The sequence below is a fragment of the Cupressus sempervirens genome, chromosome 10 (genome assembly GCF_028749045.1).
Source record: "Cupressus sempervirens isolate cs-2001-9-10 chromosome 10, ASM2874904v1, whole genome shotgun sequence".
Taxonomy (NCBI): domain Eukaryota; kingdom Viridiplantae; phylum Streptophyta; class Pinopsida; order Cupressales; family Cupressaceae; genus Cupressus; species Cupressus sempervirens.
The window spans coordinates 172,674,057-172,698,206 of record NC_143127.1 but is presented as its reverse complement, the minus strand read 5'-3'; the positions used below and the strand labels follow the sequence as shown (position 1 = coordinate 172,698,206).

The following is a 24,150-nucleotide window of genomic DNA, read 5'->3' as shown; positions in this document are numbered from 1 at the left end:
GCCTGTTGCTTTGACTGGTTATAAACCCTCTATCTAGCACACTCATCATATTCCAAGCTCCATGATATCCAGCATCTGCAAAAATCATGGAAGCAACTGATGTTAGATCCCGAAGGATCTAAGCAATGACTAACTATCTCTACAATGACATACTCTATCTGTCAATGTATTTCGTCATGAAAGAATGTAAACTGAAAGGAAAAAGTAAAAGTCTATGAGTGTCAAGAGCCCATGCTCGAACCTCATAAGATATGCCACAATATTACAACAAATAAATAATGATTGCCATCACAATGTTGACTACAGAATTTGGGTCTGCAATACATGAAATAAAAGTTGAAAGAAGAATGCACATAGTAGATACAAAGGTTAAGACTGTGCTACAATGTGAACAAAACTCTGCATTCATCATATTATTGAAGCACTGTACTGCATAAGCAAGAGAAAGTGTGAATGAAATAATAGTTGAAAGATCATATGCAAATAAATTTCATGAAGCAAATAGATAGTGTTGTTATGATTTTTTCTTCAAATTAAAGATCATTCACTAAAATTGCGAAAAATCACTGTCATTTATAGAGCATTGAGAAACTCAGACAACATGTAGCATTAATATGCTAAACACAATTTCATCAGACCATGGTATTTTGATTCCTGTAGCTTCCCTCATTTTGAATTGCTATAAAGAGTACAAGCACAAAAGACAAAATAGAATGCTAGAACTTTGCCAACTAATGTAATTTTGGTGGTTCATTCAATGGGAAGATTTGTTGCTAGAGTAGTGGTTGTGCACCCTAATTTAAGAAAAGGTGTAGTGGAGACCATCATCACTCATTTGAGCCCACATCGATCTCCACCAGTTGCATTGCAATTATCTCTTGGCCACTTCTTTTCACAAGTAAAAAAAGCTCAAAGGAGTGGATATAAAATACAGAGGACAAGATCAGGTCATTGGATATCTAATTCAATAGTCCCCAATGTTATAGTTATGTCTATTTTTGGTGGCATTCATGACTATCAGGTATGTTCAATATTGGAGTCTCTAAAAGGAATTGTTCCTCCTACAGATGGGTTGACAATTGGTGCTACAAGAATGAGGAATGTGTGGCTATCCGCGGAATATCAATCAATTCTATGGTGCAATCCGTTGGTTATACAGGTCACCCATGCAATGCTTCATTTAGTTGACCAGACTACAGATTAACCATTTTCAAGCACACAAATGAGGCTAGCAGTATTTATCTCAACTCTTCATAGTGGAATACCTCAAAAGCTTGATTGGATGGGCAGCGTATAACTACAACATTATGCTAAACATTTACTAATCACATAGAAGAGTCAGGTGTTTCAAGGGAGCCTGGATGGATGAAAGATTAATTATTTTATCCTAGATCAACTAAGTGGGCATATAATAGCAGAGATGAAGATACCAATAAGAAGAAAACCCATTCAGGTTTTTATGAAAATAAGAAGAAAACTAGTAAAACCCATATGGAAGTGTCATTAACAACAGGTAAATGACCATGCTTCCAGTCATGGCGGATTAAAGCAATAAATTCTATTTGGGTTTTTTTGAAACATAACTTGCTATATATTCAAAGAGAAACTTCAAAACTTTAGATGCTGTTTGAAAGTGCAAAGAGCCCAGTCCCAGTTTCAAATTTGTCCCAGCAAAGTCATAGCGACAGCAAAAAGTAACAAAAAATTTGCACATGGAATGATCCTCATAATAGATTAATATAGGATACAAGAAACTATCAAAAAGATCACATGGCAGCAAATAATAAGCTCAGATTTTTGCATTTTTCTTGCAAATCCATTCAAAAATGGTCTTCTACAACAGTATACATTTTAAAAACAAATACAACCACGAAACCCCAATGCTATAAGTTTCAAAGATAAAGTTTTCCTACAACTAAGAGACTTCCAACAATATCTCTCATAGCGGCATCCTGAATATAAATGAAATTGAAAAGTGTTATAAGATTTAGCTAAACAAAAGAGTTGTAATAACTTTCTTACCTTCACAGTCAAGGAAAAGCTGACCCAGATAAAAAAAATAAAAATGATGGCTATTAACATACACCAAAAGATCTCCTTCATGATGGTAGAAAAGACTAGTGAAAAGAAAAGTAAATATGGCAACAAGAAGAGCCCAGAAACCCTGGCCGCAGCTTCAGAAGCCTCCAGAAAACAAATAGGTGAAAATGATGAGATTTAGGGTATTCAAGCTTAATCTTATGCCCTATGTTATTTTCAATAAAATATGAAGTCCACGGGTTTTAGGATAGGGTTTCTTTTATTTATTTTTCTCATTTGAGCATAAAGTTTATAAAGGTTTTTATAATTTTGCATTTAGTTTCATATGAGTAAAATATTAAGATGATTTATCATTTTAATATTTTGTTTATTTTCAATGCAAAACAAAAGGAGTTATTTTGTTTATTTTCTTTTGCATTAAATCTAAAATGTAAAGGAAATTATATTAATGATGGCATTTATAAATCATTAAATAGTTTCCTATTCGTCATGCAAAAGAAAATGAGTCATCCTGTATTCCCTTGTCATGGTATTAATTCAGACAATCAGTTGGAAACATTTAGAGGGAATATAGAACTGATGGGTCGAAATTGATTTTGTCAAGTCAGTTTATGGGTCTTTATGACTTGTTAGAGCATTTTTAGGGGGGTTTTGATGAGTCACGGGGGGCACTTATGAGTTAGTGGAGTCAAATAAGTTATGAAACTTTATTTTTGGAAGTTTCTAAGTCCTTATTTCCAAGCTTTATTTTTGCATTTGAGCCAAGAGGTTGATTTTTGTACTTAATGAGTTTTTTTTAACTCATTTTAGGGGAGTTCTAATTTTATGATAGAGTTTTGAGACATCTTTTAAGTCCTAAGCTTTGTTACAGGGTTTGTAATTCAACATTTTGAAGAAATAATGCCAGTGACAGCAGTTTGATTATGCTTTATGAAGTAAATGGTTAAGCTCTTTTCCTTTCTACAAATTTTGTGTGTTTTTTTGAATGATTTGATAAGTTAACCTGTGAATGTTTACATTATTCCCTATTTTTTGTTTCATTCCAGCACCTTTTTGTGGAAAAGTAAGTCTGGTTGTAGGTTATGATATGTGTTTATAGGTGAAATTAGTCAAAGTGAGGTACTAATTTATCCTCTTTTGGTAGTTTCAGTATTGAAACCTTATCATAAATCATTTGTGCAAGCCTTTACAGGAAGATGTGCTTTATCTGTATTTCATAGAGCTATATAATCCTCTTTGTTACATGTGTGTCACATCTTCATAGTAACTTCTGGTGTATCACCTCTTTTCTTAGTTTAAGCTTTAGGTTTTAGGTTTATTTTTTGCACTTTCTTACCTTTTCCCTTCTAAGTTTTCATTAAGTTTTAGAATGTTTCACTGAAAGATCTAATAAGAGCCGGCCTAAAATTTGGAGGTTTCCTTTCATTATCCAGTCTCACATAATGAAATGACTCCCATGTTAAGTAAGGGTTACTAAACATTAGCAGTTCAATAGGGTGCAAATCCTAAAACTTAACAGTAACATCATAACTCATCAAACCTTGCCTTCTGGTCCTATGTTATCATAGGATCGTACCTCTCCAAATTTGGCCTCCTGATCTCATGCTATGCCTTTGTCTCCTCATAGCATTGTAAGTCTTTAGTTGAAGCCTCCCAATCTCATGATTAACTCTTGGAATGTGCCACATCACCATCTACTTGTCGGGCATGTTGACCAAAATATCTGTCTATCCTCCACCACCTGACTAGGCCCCACCACACATGAGCTCCACTTGTCTTTTGAAAATATGTGTGTCTTTTAGACACCTTATTATTGAGCATTGAGATATTTAAAATGTGAAATTTCCCTATCCTACTACATGTGGGATATATGACTTAGAAACCTCACAGTAACATACATGGCGCCTGTGCATCCTCCATACGACTTTGTTGATATTACAAAGAGTATACTAGATTGAGATTAGTTTATAGTTCTTGACGTCCATATGCATGCTCGGGAAGGTCTGAAGCTTCCACATAGTTGTGATGCAAAACAAAAGTCTAAGGTTTGCATAGTTAAAAAGTTGTGCCCCTATTGATTCAAGTTTTACTGATTAGTGAGGAGATCTATAATTTGCTTGTGTTGCCAGGAGGAGGGTGTAGCTGGGTGATTTGGTCTTCTACAAACCATGGCCATAATGCATGCATAATTCCCCTGCATCTATATCAACTACATCCCTCATGAACACCCCAATCTTTTCCATTTGCGTATACAACTAGGAAATGATGTAGCTTGGCTATCCACGCTTGGAGTTTCCATCATCCTATTGGAAAATAAGATAACCATTCCCTTTAACACATTCACTAGCTCATGGTTCATAGATTCAAATAGAAACAATGAAAGAATTGGCTTGATTGAAAAAGTTAGCATAAAATCATGAATGACATTCTGTACACCTTGTATCTCAATGCTAAATGCATTAGTTGTAGAAAGGTGATCATTTACATTGCCCCTACATCTACATCCTTATCCTCAACTATGTCTATGAATCACCATATAAGAAGTAATGGGATCCAATCTGTAAAAGACAAGAACTTCTATTCACAACTCTTAGCCATGCATTAATTTTTAGTTTCTTTCCTCTATTGCAGCTTCCTCCACATTAGAGCTTGCACGAGCTTGGGTGCAATTCTGAAAAACATTTCCTTCTATTTTTAAAACAATGTCGACCCTACGAGCATCCAGACTTCCCTCTTCATATGTAAAAGTATTTTTCCTCAAAATAGGGCATCCCTACTCAAAGTCTAGTAAGCTACCTCTATTTCTTGCGAGAATTCCAAGTATCTACTATTGCTATTAATTTTTCATCACTACATGATCCAAAACATTGTGAAATGCTAAAGCCAGTAATAACCTATCCCACGTCCAAACTCACATTTTGATCTTGATACCTGTTAGCTACTCTATCTCAGGATTTGCAGTCAACACATTTTCTTACAAAGCCAAGTACACCCTTTCTTGACTCTTTCCCTCCATAATACTTACAAGTCCCCCAATGCTTGTTCTCAAAACCAAAACTTGTTATGCACTCCTATTAAACATTTATTTGCAGAAGGTTTGTAGTGTCAACACTATATTTACTTCCAACAAGGTCAATTAAAAAAAATATTCCCAACTATTTTGTCCCATTTCATCTCATTCTCACTATTTTATTTTTATTATAATCAATTTTAGTACAACGTGATGCCTAGGAGATTCCTCATTGGCACCAGTTGATTCACTACTTCAAGATGCATTTTCCCCTTTTATTCATTATGTTGTGGCTACTCAATATTAGCTTTTCAAATGGTGTCATGCATACATTGAAATCCTTTAAAAAAATTTAAAACACTAAACCTCTTTAAGCATCTAGTGTTCCCTCAAAAAAAGTTAGTTTGGTGAAGTTAGTTGTACCCCAAAGTGGGTTTGGCTAATTTTTTTTTGAACTGAAACAAGTGACACCTCAAAATGATCCACTGAGACTTTGGTATTGATTGGAATCAAATTCAAGAACCGAATCATCGTTTAGACCTTATTTTACCTCCTTTTGCAAACTAAGATTTTCCAATAGGGAGGCCTATAGGTTGGCCTTAAAAACTAACTAAAACAGATAATCAAGAACTGAAAACTGACATGCTGATACTTTGTTCCACATTCTTGCATCCTATCAAATCTTGTCTAATGAAAAATTTGAGGTCAAAAGATATTGACCGTCAAAGTTTCCTTCTTAAAATTGCCTGCAAACAAACATGATAGAAAACAAGAAACTACATTTGGTTTTGGCTTCAAAAATAGGGCAAACAGATACTTGGGGACTTGAAAACTAGGGCACTGGTTCAATTTTATGAGGAGAATATAAATATATGATTTGGGCTCATGAAAAATAACTAGGTGAATTTGGTAAGCATGCAAAGTGAGGTACTCTGAGTTGCAGGACTGGGAACGTTAGCAAAATTGTGGTTTTTACAAACATAACGGACTTGGGAAAATGTGTAGATGGATTGGTCAAGAATAAAAAAATGACACACTTAAAGTATTTTTAGAGTGGAATACAATGCTATAATTCAATTGGAATAATCTATCATAGATTCAGAGTTATGACATTTCAATGAGGGATACTGATCAATCTGCACTTCTTGACACTAGTAAAATTTCACAAGTTGCATTCTGAATAGTGTTTGAAAACTGATCAAACAAATTTTTCATAGGCTCAAATTTGGAACATAAAAAGTGTGTGACCTATAGAATACAATAAAAAATGATTTTTCTTAGCATGGTCAATTGGGTCAAAATTACAATCATTCAAATAGGGCCTCCTGGAATTCAAGGTTTTCCATCAGCATGAGAGAGATAAGTAACTAACCTCGAGGGATTCAAAACCTAGTCAAAACATATTGAAATGATTTTAAAATTGAAACATAGATTCTTAGATATATGTACTAAATTATCCCAAAGTAGAGAGTCATGAAACATAATCGAGTGTGAGATATTCAAATGCAAAATAGACCACTTGTCGTTATTTGACACTTAGGCAAAAATGTAGAATTGAACAATGCTCAATATATAACTTCATAGAATGAATCAAAATGATAATTTATCATTATAGGATGCATAGATATGCTGATTAGAAGGTGTTAGAAACATAGAACACCTCTTAGGCCTCAAAATGACAGTTACGTATAGACACATGAAATGCACTTATAGAGCTCAAATGACTCAAAATTTTGGAATGGTACTAAAAAAGGGAATAAAATTTAGAGTGCCATCACATTCATCTTGGAATTCATTCTCTTGAACTCTAATAACTTTTTCACTCTTCAAAAATTCATCCCCTTAGGCCTTCTTGCTTTGTATGTTAACTACAATCTCTTCTGTTCGGCCACTTAGATGAAGCAACACCCTAGACTTCTTGTCTTCCTTAGGTTCTTGCACATGAAAAAAATTTCTTCTAGCCAAATATCTCTATAAATAGAGAATTTAGATATTTCCCCCCTTAACCACAATCATCCATTTCAAGGTTAGGTAAGATTCAATGAATTTACCCACGTTTCCATTTTTGTTCCTCTACAATCTTCCTTGAGTCCACCTCAAAATGGTTTACCTTGAATTCTATGCCACTATCTCATTTTAGTCATCTTCCATATGCTTCACATAATTCAAGAATTCAAATTAGTCAGCTTGGATTTGTCAAATCTTTGATTTAACAGTGTTTATTGTCGCTTGACATCTATACTATTATGTCACTTGGTAAACACTAGTTCACTTACCAAAAACTAAAGTTTATTGATGCTTGACACTAATTAAAATTTAATTGGCATATACTAACTTTCACTTGGCTTGCACTTATTTCTCTTCTTTGCTCGACACCTATTGATTTTCACTCGGCTTCTACTATTTTCTACTTGTCCTGCACTAATTATTTGGCAAGGCTTGGCAGGCACTTTTCTTACTTGATCTTCTTCTAGTCTTTGCTTGAGTAATATTTCATTACAAAATTTAAGTAGATAAACAATACATTATAGTATCTATGTCTTACTTGGTCTTAGTGATCCTTTTATACACCAAATAACTCAACCTTTCTCTAGGTTCTCTTGTTATCTCCTCTTTTCAAATCCTCTCCATCAGTGCATTCAGACCATAAAAGAAATTATCTCACCAGAAAATAGTAGGTTTGACATCATTGAAAAAGTAATGATTGTTCCATTATAGGTTCTACACTTCAAAACAATCTCATTTCAACAATCTTCCTCTTTGGCATTGATGGCAAACCAATACCAACCACAATACCAAAAATAAAATAATACCTTTCAAATTTCTCCTTGTATTAGTATATGTCCTTCTAATGTATAGGGTAATGTAAGCTTTGTAAAATTATCCCTCTACTAGTATATTTCCTTCCTCTATATAGGGTAATGTAAGCTTTGTAAATTTCTTCAATGTATCTCTCTCTATAGATACTTTTCTCCCTTTTTAGGTTATTTCTCCTTCTTTGACAACATTGCCAAAGACTTTTCATCTTTTCATGCAGATATAATCAATTCAAATTCTCCCTATGTCACCTTGCATGTGATTTTAAATCTTCTAATTCAGCACCTTCATTGCTTTAGGCATCACCTAAAGTAAGATCCATTGCATCAAGTTGTAAGATACAACATTCATGTCAATTGATGTAGGGCACTACTCATACTTTTTAAGTAGCTTTGGATAGGGGTATCACCCCTAGTTTACCTCTAAGATATTCATGTGCATCCTTAGGTAATAATTTTGTGAATATATCTTTTGTATTCACATATTGTATTCTTACTTCTTTGTCTTGAACCAATTCTCTCAAGTAATGATACTTGATTGCAACATGCTTTGTCTTTGTGTGCATCACATGGTTCTTTGATATATTTATAACACTTGTATTATTACAATAAAGTACCACAAGTTCAATAATTTCTTCCTTCATCCCTTTGAGTAGTTGTTTGATCCATACCATATTTATATAATTTACTGCAGCAGCCACATATTCAGCTTCAATAGTAGATTGAGATATACAATTTTGTTTCTTATTGGTCCAAGAAAACAATCTCTTTTCTAAGAAAAATGCTTCACCACTTGTACTCTTTCTATCATCAATGTTTCCAACCCAATCAACATCCATATAGGCTCTTAACTCAAATTTATCATTTCTCTTGTAGTATAGACCATAATCTTTTTTTTCTTTTAGATATCTCATAATTCTCTTAATAACCATCAAATGGTTCTCCTTAGGATTTGTAGAGAATCTTGCAACAATCCCAATAGCTAATGCAATGCTAGGTCTTCTATGTACTACATATTGCAACTTTCCAATCATAGACCTATACAATGTTTGACTTACATCAACAGAATCACTAGTCATTGAAATTTTATGTCATGTCACCATAGGAGTGCTAACTAGTTTTAAATCCTCCATAACAAAAAATTTCAATATTTTCTTTACATACTTAGACTGAGTGATTTGTATACCATATTTCATCTAATATACTTGTAAACCAACAAAGAACTTGATCTATCCAAGCATAGAAATCTCAAATTATTTCTTCATTTCATTTGCAAATGTCTTACACAATGCATTTTGACCTCCAAATATGATATCATCAACAAAAATTTCAGCTAGTAAAATACATGTACCTCCTTTTTTCTTCAAGTACAGATTGTTGTTATCACCAGTCTTCTCAAAACTAATCTTCACAAGATAATTATGAAGCCTTTCATACCATGCTCTTGGGGTTTGCTTTAAACTATATAAAGCTTTGTGTAGTCTACATACCATGTTCATGTTGTTTGGATCAAAAAATCCTTTATGTTGTTCTATGTAAACCTCCTCTTTTAGTATACCATTTAGAAATGTTGAATTCACATCGATCTAATAAAATATGAAACCTTTGTATGCAAAGTAAGCAAGCAGAGTTCTTACTCCTTCCAATTTAGTAATTGGGAAAAATGTTTCTCCATATTCAATTCCTTCTTGTGTATACCCCTTCAAAAGTAATCTGGCCTCATTCCTTGTGACTTCATCATTCTCATCTAACTTGTTTTTGTACATCCACCTGGTTCCAATCACATTCTTGCTCCCTAGTCTGGGTACTACAGTCCATGCCTTGTACTTCTCAATATGATTAATCTATTATTTCATGGCTTTACTCCAGTATTCATTCTCTAATGTATCTTTTACTAACTTAGGCTCATGCATGCTCAAAAAAAATGTATCACTTCTCAACCTATTCCTTTTAATTGGTCTAGCTTCTTTATCTCCAATAAATTTTTTAGTGGGGTGATGTCTTCTAATATACTTTGAAAATCTTGGTTCTACTCTTATTTCTTCAATGGGTCTATCAACTTTAGAATCACTATGTGCTTCTCTTCAGGTAGATTGACATTCCTTTCATGTACACTTATCTCAAAATTAATATGTACCTTAGCTTCTGTCTACAACTTGACTCCTAAATGTAACTCAGTTCCTAAATGCAACTCGACATCCATTATATGGGACTCGATAGTCACTGATATTTTTTATTTTTGATTTACAACTTGGTTCACATCAACTTCATTAGCAAGAATACCCTCATAAAAGTATCCAAATTATTTGTACTCTTCAAGTTCCTTCATAGGCGCAGCTTCATGTGCCTTTGTATATTCATCAAACTTCATATTTTCACTTTCCAAAACTTTTATAGTATTAGTATTTAAACATTTATAAGCTTAACTTCTTGTGGAATAGCCTAGGAATATACCTTCCTCACTTTTAGCATCAAATTTACCATTCACATTGTCTTTAAGAATGTAGCACTTTCTTCCAAATACCTTAAAAACGTTTACATTGGGTGAGTATCCATACCATAGTTCAAAATTTTTTGAATGAGTACCTTTCTTGACTTGTACTCACTTCAAGGTATAGATGGTTTTACTTACTACTTCTCTCCATTATTTCAAAGAAAAATTTGTATCCATCATCAGTGTTCTAACACAAGCTATTATGGATTTGTTCCTCCTTTAAACAATCTCATTTTGTGGAGGGGTCCTAGGTGTAGAAGTCTATCTCTTGATTCCTCTATCATTACATAATATCTCAAACTCATTTGATGTAAACTCCCATTTTGTGGAGGGGTCCTAGGTGTAGAAGTCTATCTCTTGATTCCTCTATCATTACATAATATCTCAAACTCATTTGATGTAAACTCTCCACCTCTATTAGATCTCATATATTTCAAGCTTTTTCTAGTCTCCTTTTCAACTCTAGTCAAGTACCACTTAAACATTTGAAATGATTCATATTTTTTATTCAGAAACATAATTGTCATCATCCTAGAATAACCATCAAAAAATAGGATAATGTACTTGTCACCTTTTTAGCTTTTCACATCAATTGGTCCACACAAATCACTATGAACTAATTTCAAAATTACTTTAGAGGAGTGAGTCTTACTTTTAAAACCAGATTTTGTCATCTTGCCTAATTGACATTTTTTGCAAATCGTATTATCAAGTTTCTTTAGTTTAGGCAAGCCTCTGACTCTTTTCATGTTACTGATACTAACTAAGTTATCAAAGTTAACATGACATAACCTCTTGTGTCATAGCCACTCATCATCAAATTCTACAACAAGACAAGTAACGTAATTCATATCAAGATAAAATAGATTACCTCTAATTTGATCTCTATTTCCAATGAGTTTCCCATTAGTGTCATAGATCTTTTCTTTCTTGTTCTCAAAGTCAACTTTACAACCTGAACTATTTATTTGTGACACACTCAACAAGTTATAGTTAAGTCCTTCTACATAATAAATATTGTCACACATGATCTTTTCTATTAGTTTGATTGATTCTTTACCTTTTATCAGATAAGGTGCATCATTACCAAATCTCACACTATTTTCATTGTAATAATCAAGGGTAATGAACTTACTTTTATCTCTAGTCATGTGATGTGAACATCCATTGTCAATGATCCATCTATCACTCTTGTTCACATAAGATACTAGTGCAGTTGCCTCATCCTCATCAGAATCATCCTTCATACAAATATACACAACTTCATCATCATAGTCATTAGATTCATCTTTATTTTCCTCTTCAGCAATGTAGCAAGAATTCTTTCCTTTGTCTTTATAATCTTTGTTGTTCTCATCTCTTTTACCTCTATGTTCGTCTCCACTTCTATTGTTCTTCTTCTCTAGACATCTAGCAACAATATGACCAACCTCATTACAATTAAAGAACATGATAAGTAGCTTACCTTTTTATTTCCCTTTGCCTTAGTGAAATCTCCTTATCATCAATGCTTCAAGCTCTTCTATGTCATCTTCATCTGTATCACTATCACTAGAAACATGTTTTCCCTTTTTCTTTTTCTCTTTAGGTTCCTTTAATGACATTTTAGCTTTGAAAGCATATTCAATAATTTTTAGTTTTGAAATTATCAAAATTAGAGAGTTCAAAGGTAGCGAGTCTACCCATCAATCCTTCAAGGGTTAGATTATTTCCAAGAACACACCTTAGTTCTTGTATGGCAGAGACTCTAATAGCATAAATAGGTAGTAGTGTTCTCAAGACTTTGTTGATTATAGTCTCATCTTCAATAATACCATTATCTCCTCTGATAGCACTCACAACATCTTTAATTTTTGTACAATATTGGACAATGGTCTCACCTTCTTGCACTCTCATGTCATCAAACTTTCCCCTTAAACTTTTAGCTTTTTCTCTCAAAATATTTGTATCTCATCCATAAATTGTTTGTATAACATCCCACATATTCTTTGTAGTATCACATCCTTTGATATCATCAAACTCTAAATAGTTTAAGGCACATGCAAGCTCTAAAATTTCTTGATTGTGTTCTTTCTTCTTTTTTAGATCATCAACAATTAGGGCTCCAAAAAAATCAACATGTTTAGTAGTTATTGTAGGTTGTGCATAGTCTCCAAGACCTCCTAGATGTAGCTTCATCAAAATTTTCCATGCAAGAAAGTTTTCCTTGTTCAATTTTGGCATGTCCTTTTTATACATCTCGATCTTTCACTTTTAGTACCTTCAAAATTTTCCTTGCAAGACCAATTCTCTGGTACCAATTGTTGGAATTATTCAAAACAATTGAGAGGGGGGTGAATCAATTATCCAAGGTCCAAATGTACAGATAAAACTTTTTAGTGCTTAATAGATCCATATCCATAAAACCACAACATGCATGCATCCATCAAATCATACAATACTTTAACTTAGTAGGTTACTATTCTAGGTCAAAGTTACAATACTTTAACTTTGCAAAAATGTAAACATGAAATGCCATAAGCACATTCACACAATTTGACATAAGGACTTTACGTGGAAACTCAATTTGCAAAAAACCACCAATAACATGCTACCTAATTTCACTCTTTCGAAGTGATGCCCAATGAAAGGCCAATGCTGGTAAAGGTTATAGTACACATTGTCAAATGTGACCTAGTTAGAGGATTTCAATCACTCTATTAGGAGTGAGCCTTGATAGAGGACTTTAGAACATTCCACTAGTATATCACCCAATTAAAGGATTTACAAGTGACTATTAGGTCAACCTTAATCCAAAAGATTTTTAGAAAGCAATAATAGGACTTGATCTGATAAAAAATTACAACTCACTTGCAAATTACAAATCTTTTGTTTAGTCCTCCATTCTTCTTGGCATTGATACTCTTCAGCTCTAGTAGCTTGTTCTCCCTTCAAGCATTCATCCCCTTAAGCCTTCTTGCTTTTTATGCCAACTATAGTCTCTTCTATTTGACCGCTTAGATGAAGCAACAGCCTAGACTTTTTGTCTTCCTAAGATTCTCACACATGAAAACCTTTTATTCTAGCCACCTATCTCTATAAATAAAGAGTTTAGATCTTTTCCCACTTAACCACAATCATCCATTTTAGGGTTAGGTAAGATTCAATAAATCTACTCACTTTTCCATTTTTGTTCATCTAGAAACTTCCTCTACAATCTTCCTTGAATTCGCATCAAAGTGTCTTACCTTGAATTCTGTGTGACTAACTCATCATAGCTATCTTCCACATGCTTCACGTAATTCAAGAAATCAAATTAGTCAGCTCAAATTCATCAAATCTTTGATTTAGCACTATTTTTGTCACTCAACATCTATATTGGTTTGTCACTCAATCAACACCAATTCACTTGGCAAACACTAAAGTTTATTGATGCTTGACACCAACTAAAATTTACTCAACATATGCTAACTTTCACTCAACTTCCACTTATTTTTCTTCTTTTCTTGGCACCTATTAATTTCCACTCGGCTTCTAGTATTTTCTGCTTAGCTTGCACTGATTGCTTGGCAAGGCTTGGTAGATACTTTTCTTACTTGATCTTCTTCTAGTCTTTTCTTGAGTAATATTTCATTATAGACTTTAAGTAGATAAACAATACACTATAGTATTTATTTCTTAATTGGTCTTAGTGCTCCTTTTATACACCAAATACTCAACCTTTCTCTAGGTTCTCTTGTTATCTCCTCTTTTTAAATCCTCTTCATTAATCAACCAAATGATAGCATTCAAAACAAATAAGAAACTGCCTCACTAGTAAGTAGTAGGTTTGACATCATTGAAAAAATAATGATTGTTCTATTACAGGTTCTACACTTCAAAACAATCTCATTTCAACACCCCTTTCCATGTGTTTGGTTCTTCAACTTAGTTTGAACTAAAAAATTATGTGGCTCGGTCACAACTAAATGGATTTTGAATTTTCCAAAACAAATTTGTTAATCTATACATTTGATCATTTTTGTTATATATACGTATACATTTCCCTTGAACATATTCCTCTACATTTTCACCTTTTTATAGTATCTACTATATTTTCCCCCTTATTTTTGTTACAAATGTCATAAACATGTCTTTACAAGGTAATACCAAAATGATTGAGGAAATCATGATGTACTTTCAAAATTAAAGACATAGTTTTATCCCAATTTTCTTGCAATACCTTCAAAATCTGTAGTTCAATATGAAGTTTAGCTGATAACTTCATCATGAGATATACAATTAAATTTTTTGTGTCATGAACTATTGTCTTTACATGTGCAAGATGTTTTTGCATCACATCCATGTGAGGGAGTATGATACTTTGAATGTCTAATATTTTTGCCCTAATTATGGAATCCTCCCTCAGTAGCTCTGCATGTAAATCTATCAAAAATATGACTTTCACAAAATGATTGGAGTTAGAACTTGGGTCAAGTGCTAACTAACTAGAACTATTCTTGAAGTCTTCATCAATCTTGGTTAGTTTATCCTTTATTTCCTTGGAGAAAATTGGAGTATCACATAGTTTTGTAAATAAAGAGGCAACATTATTTACAACTCCCTCTAGTGTACCAATGAGAAAGGACAATTCCACTTAATCAATGAATATTTTCTTTGCTACATTCTCCAAAAGTTTATTTTCAAATTTTCTTTCTACCCTATGTAGAAGTTTATCCTGACCATCTATATCCTTATTGAATTTATGTAGAATATCAATTAATTTCTCAATAGTAGGGGCCTTATTATTTACCTCAATTTGCATTACGTTAAAAAATTTTCCTTGATATTTTTCTCTTTTCCTCCATAATTCACTCAAAATTTCCATATGTTCAGTAGAGAGATTGGATTGATCCCAATTTGGAATCACAATCTCAGTATCAAGGTCAATCTCATCAAGAAAATTTTCCTTTTCCTTTCCCTTGGCACTTGGAGAAATTATGATTTCTTTTCCTTTGTCCTCATCCTTCTTCTCTTCTCCACTCAGCTGACTCTAAGATTCTTCTTTGCTTCCTTTTTCAACCTTGTCCTCATCCTTTTCTAGTTTTCTATCAGTTAAGTTTGTCCCAGAGGTAGTTAGATTCTATTGCTCAATTTCTACTTGGGTGGATGTAAGAGTTTCTTTCTCTATCTCTATGTTCTTTGCACTAGATGAAGCAATGGTTTGACTTGGAGTAGTGGGTAGATAGAAAATCATTGTAGCTTCCATCATTTATGTATCCAACTCTTCTATAGTCTATACATCTAGCTCTTCATTGTCTTCTATCTTATTCTCTTCCTCAAAAATGGTTTTCCACAAGTTTGTTGTGGATTGAACAACCTCTTCTATATTATAGGACAAAATTTGAAATGCTTTGAATCTAGGAGTCTACCCATTTTCATGCTTTTGCATGGCCTCCTTGATTTCTTCTTTGGTGAAGTGCAGCATGATACTCTTCAAAGTTTTTTCTCTGATGTCCCTTTCTATTTTTACAACATTGATCCATCTTTGTGTCACTGCCTTGAGTAGGACTTTTGGAGCTTGGCTCTTTAGCTCATTTGGATCATATTTCCATTTAGCCATCTTTTCAACCAAAGCATCCTCTATTCTCTCTTTCTCCTCCTTTCCTTTGGATTCATAGCTGATATACTTGTATCCTATCATGCCACTTCCTTCCTTTAACATTTTCAATTTTTTCTCAATGGATAGTGTGGGCTTCTTTAGTTGAATTGTAGGAGTATTTTCTTCCTCTTCGTCATTATTATCCTAAAGCTTCATTTTTATTTTTGACTTCCCTATAGTGGTGATCACAAAGGTAGCTACTTTCTTAGGTGTTGTCTTGATTACTTTCCCTTTCTTCTTTAGAGGTTCTTCTTCCTCTTCTTATTCTTCTTCCTTATCTTCTCATTTTCCCATTGTGAGCATAAGAGGGTCATCTTTCTTATCTAAGTTCTTCTTGATGGTTTCCATTCTTTTCTTTACTATTTTTGGCCTCCTCATATGCGCTAAAATATGTAGCCTTAGGGTTTGTCTGCTCATTTAGAAGAGCCTCTATGATATCAGTAGCATCATCAATGTTCATCTCATATCCCAAGGGTTTTTCCCATGTTGTCCTAGGTATAATTGCTTAAATGTGAGTTTTATAATGATCAACTAGGAAAAACATGTCTTTCTCATATTTCTTAGTTAGTTGTTGAGGAATTCTACATGTATCATGTGTCTTTTCCTTGAATTTTTTAAAGTATGCATCAATTATACCATCAAAATTTTCTCCCAATTCATTTATAAAATTGTTGATCTGGTATAAGACTAGTTTTTCCTTACTCCAAACCACACTTCCCTTAGATGGAAAAAAATTTTGGACAAAGAAAAATAAACATACAAGAAGAGAGCCAAGCTAACACACATTTTTCTTTGATTCCCAAATGCTTTCGATGTTTTTGCCTAGTTGGCTCAACTGGAACTCGGCAAGGTCAAAAGATAAGTTGTTCTTCACCACTTTGAATGCTAAGTCAATTGTCTCACAAGGTACACTCTCCAACCTTCTTAAACTATAGATCTTGTAAGCTATAACATGAATCCCAAATTTGACTTTCATATTAGTTATGTTGTTCAATTTTATGCCCCTATCATCCCATTCTGTTAGGTTTTTCTTAGCAAGCTCACCAAGAGCTAGGTTTTAGTTTTCTTTGGTGATTACAAGACATAATAACCTAGCCAAAATAACCCTAGACAAAATAACCTAGCCATAATAACCCAAGGAAAAAATAACCTAGGGTCATAATAACCCAATCCAAAATAACCCAAAGTCAAAATAACCCCATAAGATTTTAGAGAAAGGAATACAAAACTTATAAATTATGACTATATTTATAAGAAAAAAATTTATTCAAATTTTCAATTAAAGTGTCAAATTATAAGCAACACCTCTTATATAATCTAAAATATTATTATTGTCATAACCATCAACTAGTCTTTTTAGTCTTTCTTTGAGTTCATAGTATTTTTTCCTGCTTGGTTGTGTAGTGTGTCCAGCCATATATTTCTCTATTTTATTCTCTTGGTGACCCTATTCTTTTTTCACTACTTTGATGAATCTCCAAATTGAGCTATGCGATGATTGAAACAATTCACTAAATCCTCTATGCCATCCCTCAATAGAATTATTAGTTTTGGGAAGATCATCTTGAATATCTGAATAGTAGTTCCACATTGTGATTGGAAACTTGGGTGACCATCTATTGCCTCTTCTAGTTAGTCTTCGAATCCATGTGTCTTCAAAATCATCAATTGTGGGTTGCAAAGTCTCCTCATGTTCTATATAATAAGGAGATTTTTTTTTATGAATTTTGATTTCTCTTTTTCTTATCACTCTACACACTCTTCATTCTTCTCCCTTTCTTCCTTCCTTTACTTCTCTAAGCTCTTAATTTTACCACTTTATACATCCTCTTATTGCCTCTTCATAATGCCTTTTGACTTACATCTTTTCATAATAACTCTTATTTAGCTTATTCCCACCAATTTGTCTTTATTTTTATAGTTATTTACCATTTTATATGTTATTTAAGCATATTAAAGATGTTTTAAGGCTATTTTAGGGGTATATAATGGATATATGGTATCAAAATGACCCAAATATCCTCTATGGTGCCTCACAATCCCTTTTCAAGCATACTAACTTGATCTAGAATGACTATGGGTTATTTTGTCCATGGGTTATTTTGACCATGGGTTATTGTGTCTTTGGGTTATTATGATGGGGTTATTGCGTCTAGGGTTATTTTGGTCGAGTTATTATGTTTGGCACCCATTGGAGGGAACCTAAAACATTGTTAGAAGCTTTTATGATATCCATGGATATAGAAAGGAAAACTGAATGTCTAATGTTGTAAAAACTTTTGTATGATGGTATTTTTTGTCATAAATCAATTAGCATTTCAAATGAGGATATTGAAAGTCAAGGTAAAATTTTATCATGTGATTTTGAGAATGCTAATAACTTCCAGCATGTGGAATGCATTTCTAATTAGTAAATTGAAGACAAATTGTTGGAATATTCAAATGTGGAAAGAATACTTATGAGAGGGTGGGGGGGGGGGGGGGGGGGGTGAATCAGAAGTACTAAAATATCCTATAAAACTTTTATGTGGAAATAAATTGCATGCATGTAAATACATTAAGTAAACATGAAACTAACACATGCATCAATAACACATAACACTTGAAATTGGTAACCTAGAAACCCTCCAGGAATAAGAAGGTAAAACTGGGGTGGGGATGATACCCACAAAAATTACTGCAGCAATATTGTTTAACCACTTCTGATGGTTTGCCCTGTTAAAGGCTTTACACTGTGTCAATAGTGACCTGGTTAGAGGATTTACAAACACTTAACATGAAGTGTCACCCTGTTAAAGGATTTAATCACCTATCTCTAGGATCAATGAAATAGTTGTTAAGCTAACCTATCACCATAGGATTTCGATGCTAATACAATGGCTAGAAAGTATTAGGTAAAATGAACCTGATAGTTTACAATCCTTGATTGCTGAATGTTGGCTCTGTTTTGCTTCGTCTGATCTTGATCCTTTTTGATCTGATATCTTTCGCTTCTGAAAATAGTATATCAACCACTCTATATCTTCTCCTCTATATCATCATCTTCATCATCTCCTTCTCTATCATGTCTTCTCTATGAGATATCGTCTTCCTTATAAAGACATTCGAGGATTTAGGGTTAGGTCTGGATCTACGATCCATATTCAATCTTCATTTCCGCTTAATACTTATCTTTTGCTGATTGGTTGTAAGACTTTATCATTTTTCTTATTGGCTGCATGCAAATTACATAGGAAATATAAAAGATTCGATCTGATCATTAAATCCTTCGAGATTTCCTTATGTCAGCTGTAAAGACTATTTTCATCATAGTTTGTGCGATTCCAAACTCTTATGCTGATATCTTAGATTAGTCGGCTCCTGAAATATTTTTGTTGCTCGGCACATGCTATTCTACTGAGTTACTCGACACTTACACAAAACTGTGTTACTCGGCATCTAAACTTTACTCGGCACCTGATCTTCACTCAACATTTACACTTTACTTGACACCTACACTTTACTCGGCATTTACACTTTACTCGGCACCTACACTTTACTCGGCACCTGAAGATTACTCAGCATCTATTGCACTCGGCACCTATTCTTGATCTTGGTTAAGTGTATTGACACTCAGTTGTCAATTTTATTCTTTAAGCTAACAATCTCCCCCTTTGACATGAGTGGCAAAAACACTTAACCCATGTGACTTAGTAATTAATCCTTCATTCAAACTTTGCTTCCCAAAATTTGCTTTCTCCCCCAAAATTCCAAAATTTGCTTATCTCTGCTATCTCCCTATCAAAATTTCAAAATTGGCTATCTCTGCTATCTCCCCATTTTATTATACTTACTCCCCCTTTTATTATACTTATCATTTCATTCCTGTACTCAACTTCTTTCTTTAATTACTTATTCTCCCCCTTTTTTGACACTTATGTCAAGGGTCTTTACAATGAAATGCCATATTTGGCCAAAAATTTTCTATTTACTTCAAGGAGTATCTTCAGAGCTGCATCCCAATTTGCTAATGTGACATCTAATGTCTTATGCTGGATGGCAATCTCTGCTGCTAGGTGTACAAGTCCATCAAATGAAGAAAGATTGGGGTCTTTCCTGAGGACTGTCTTTGCATTTATTTTCTCCTTATGAAGTAATCCCAAATGAGGAGTAATTGATGATTGCATTTGTATCAATTTGTCTTTTGTAGTCGCCTCCTCTGCTGCCAAAACGGCTAGCTCTCTTTGTGTGTGAAGCGATTGGACAAAATGCTTCTCACTCTGAGCTGGATCTGTAGGGAGTTGCATACTAGAAGTTTTCAGATTGCTTTCCAAACTCAGTATTTTTTGGCTAGTGTCTTGTGTGAATGTTGAAAAATCACACAACTTGTTGTACAGAGAAAAGATGTTTCCTAGTACAATTTTAACTGTTGTAACTTTCTTTGCCAGTTCTTCTTGTGCTAGTGCTATATCACTAGATATATTACTGTTTACTTTTCCTTGGAACTTCTTTTCTGACCATTCAAGTAATTTTACATTTGTTTCCTGGTCTTCATTAGTCACCTGGTCAACTATATCAGAAAGTTGTTCCATGATTGGTCTTGACTCATCTGGAGATTGTAAGCAAAAAGCTTTCATGAATATGTCCTTAATTTCATTCAATGTACGCTTATGCTTGTATTCCTTTCTTAGTTCTTCTTGTCTCCTTCTTTTGTCTAGTGCACTCTGAATTTCATTAATCTTTTCTTCTGTAAGAGTGCTAGATTCATAATATGGGATTTTAATTTCTTAATCAAGCTCAGGAACTCCATAGTGAAGTCTCCTGACTGCTTTTGATGAACTCGAGCCTGGTGTTCTGATTTTCAGCTGTAATCCATCTGTGCTCGACTGCTGAAGAGTTTGTGTTGGAGTCCCAGATTTGGGTAATGCAACCAGTGTTTGTATTGCAGTCTCCTCCTTTTTCTGTGTCTCTTTTTCTTTAGCTTGAGTATCCCCGTTTTGAATGCTAGATAGGGTTGAACTTGGTGGCTGTTCAGATTTTTCTTTTGTTTCCCCTGCTGCTGTACTTGGCACTTGGAGTGTATCAATACTTATACTTGGTGAAGGTGGTGGTGGAAGGAATAGAATACCAATAGTTTGTGTGATCAAAGGTTGCATTTGTGCTTTTACCCTTGCTTTTGCTTTGACTTCTGTAATTCATCAACACTGACCAATATAGGATTTGAAATTAATTTTGCTACTAAAGATGATTGGTCAAGGATTTCCAAATCCTTTGCAGTTAATGGATTGATGTTTTGAACTGAAATTTCTGTAACATCCTTTATTTTTATGAAATCTGCATGTGTGATGGTGGCATGAGGAGGACTAGGAGGAGATACCTATATGTCTTGCATACTTTGATCTTGTGGCTCAGCTGTATCTTTCTCTTCCTCTTTCTCCTCATTGAGTGCCTCTCCTTCCTTTTCTCCTTTACTCTCCTTCTCCACTAGTTTCTTCTCTTTTATTTCTGATGCTCCCTTTTCTTTTATCTTGGCAATTTCTTCTGCCTTATATTCCTCATTATATACATCTTCAATCTTCTTGTAAACTATTTTCCACAATCTTGTGGATTTGGTAACTACCTCTTCAATTTTATTCTGTAGAATACTGAATGCTCTATACTTGGCAGTGAATCTGTTATTATGCTTTTTTATGGCATTTATTATTTGATCTCTAGTCAAATCAGGCAACAATCTTGCCAATGTTGACTCCCTTATTTCTTTTTCCATTTGTAAAGAAAAATGCCATTTATCCTCTATGATTGTATACAGTTCTCTCGGCATAGAGTCATCTAATTCTAGAGGTGTGTGCTTATATTTAGCCATCATAGCATACACAGACTCCTCTAATTTATTTTGCTCTCCTTTGGTGAGCTTAGAAAAATTCAGATTCTTTAATCCTTTCAAATCATTATTTCTAATTTCTGTACATAATTTATCAACATCAATATGGGGTATTTGTCTTACCTCTTGAGATTGACTATTGTCTTCTGACTTTGTTTCCTCCTCATCTGTTTCAGGCTGGGGAATGAACTTCCTCTTCTTTGACTCAGCAGAAGTCTTCTTTGAGTCTTTCTTATTCCCTTTAGCTTCTTCTTTTGCTTTTTGAATTGTGGCCCTTGTGGTTGGTCTTTTTGGTGCTGGGGCAGCTACTTTCCTCCCCTTGGATCTAGGAGCAAATGGAGTTGTGGTCTTTTTCTTGAATAGTGCTTCCTTGGCTACTTCAACCTCAACACTTTCCTCTTTGTCTCCTTCTGACCCTTGAGTCTAATCCTAAAGTTTGTCTTCTTCTTCTTCAATGACTTCTTCTTCTTTTTCAATGTCATCTCCTTCTTCTTCTGCTGTCCCTTCTTCTTCTACACCAAACTTTCTTTTGATTTGTCTTACCATTTTCTCTTTCTTCTTTACTGCTGAAGCAGCTTCAACTCTGTTATTATCTTTGATTTGACAACATCATAAGTTCCAAAGATTTTTGCATTTTTGTCTACTTCTTCTGCAAGTAAGGCTATTATTGCTGCAGAGGCTTGATCAACATCAAGTTCATATCCTAGTGGGCTAAGCCATCTTATTCTAGGTATAACTGCTTGCACATAAGTATAATCTATATCTACAAGAAAGAAAATATCTTTTTCATATTTCTCAGTCATTGAAACTGGAATTCTCATTCTTTGTTTCATGGACTTTTTGAAGTCCTCAAAATAACCAGTCATTTGGGCATCAAAATTTTCACCCATATGTTCAATGTATCCATTAATTTGTTCAACAATTGTTTTGTCTGGATTCCATTTAACTTTCCCTATAGAAGGAAATTCTTTCATTAGATAGAAAAACATACATATCAAAACTGATCCAAATTTACATTGAGCTCCTTTGCTCTTCCTTATAGCTCCCAGATTTTCATTAATCTGTTGAAACATGAGCTCTGCCAGATCATAAGTGTGATCCCTTTTTATTATCTTGTATGCAACATCAACTGCTATACAAGGTACACTATTTAATCTGCTTGATTGATAGAATTTGTGTGAAATAATTCTTACAGCAAAGTCTAGTAGAGGATCAGTGACTGTGTCGATAGTCATCCCTCTATTGTTCCATTTTGCACCTGTATTTCTCTCAATTACTTTCCTTTTGTCACTTCGCAGGGTCTTTGGCCGATCTAGGGTTGGAATACTAGTAACCATATGAACAATTTTCTTGGTGAATTTTACTGGCCCTGACTCTAACCAAAAAGCTCCGTTATGTATTCGGCTCAAAACTATCCGTACCCATTCTGTTTTGAAGACAGTCGGAAATGCTAGGGTTTTGGTTAATCCTTTTCTTTCTACAATGGAAAACTCATTTTTCAGTACTTTTTTTTAACATAATTTATCATATGCATTATGAATTTCTAAATCTCATATGGCATCAATTTTACAATTGTAGCATCTGCGAACATCTTCTACCATAACAACTTTATCCGGAATAACTGATAATGCACCTACAGGATCATTCTTGTATGCTACTTTAGGTATGGGCTTAAATTCAGGTTTTTTTACTTCGTTGCTGACCAACTGAACTTCATGGCTTTCTAAACCCTTGGTGGTTCCTGACCCGGATGCCATTGTTTTCCAAACTAGGGTTTTATAATTCAAACAAGTTTGTGAGACCTACATAGCTCAGCACTTAAGAGAAATACCTTGAATCGACGAGATCGTTGTTGGAATCATTCACAAATTGCTTCTGAACTTTTCTTGATCTTCTCCGCTCCTTTTTCAGCTTTGCTTCTTCATCATGATGCGAAGAACTGATTGAAATTGCAATAATATACCTTGATTTCATCGCATTAAATGCTCAACTACCAACTCGGCTTCTAAAGAAATTTCAACCTAACTCGGCGTCTACTAAATTTCCTTTCTACTCGGCTTCCATTGGTTTTTTTTTTTAACTCGGCATCGGTTATCAGCTCGGTCACTGTTGGGAGCTCGGCATCTGTTTTGAGTTTTGACTCGATATCCAAAGGTAGCTTGGCATCAACATTTAGTTTTCGTCTTGACATCTTGTTTCATGTAGATTTATACTTTGAATTGCTTCTTTGTCTTGGGACTGATGTCTGATATAACTTTGTATATCAGTCCCATACACTTCTCATGCTTAGTTTGATGAAGTGTGATCACT

The 24,150-nt window shown here is 34.0% G+C and overlaps 1 pseudogene; it reads right to left on the bottom strand.

Annotated features, from left to right (window-relative positions):
• LOC149533180 (uncharacterized) overlaps positions 1-23,814 on the bottom strand; it is a 50,675-nt pseudogene extending 26,861 nt beyond the window's left edge.
• Between the last annotated feature and the right edge of the window lie 336 nt (positions 23,815-24,150).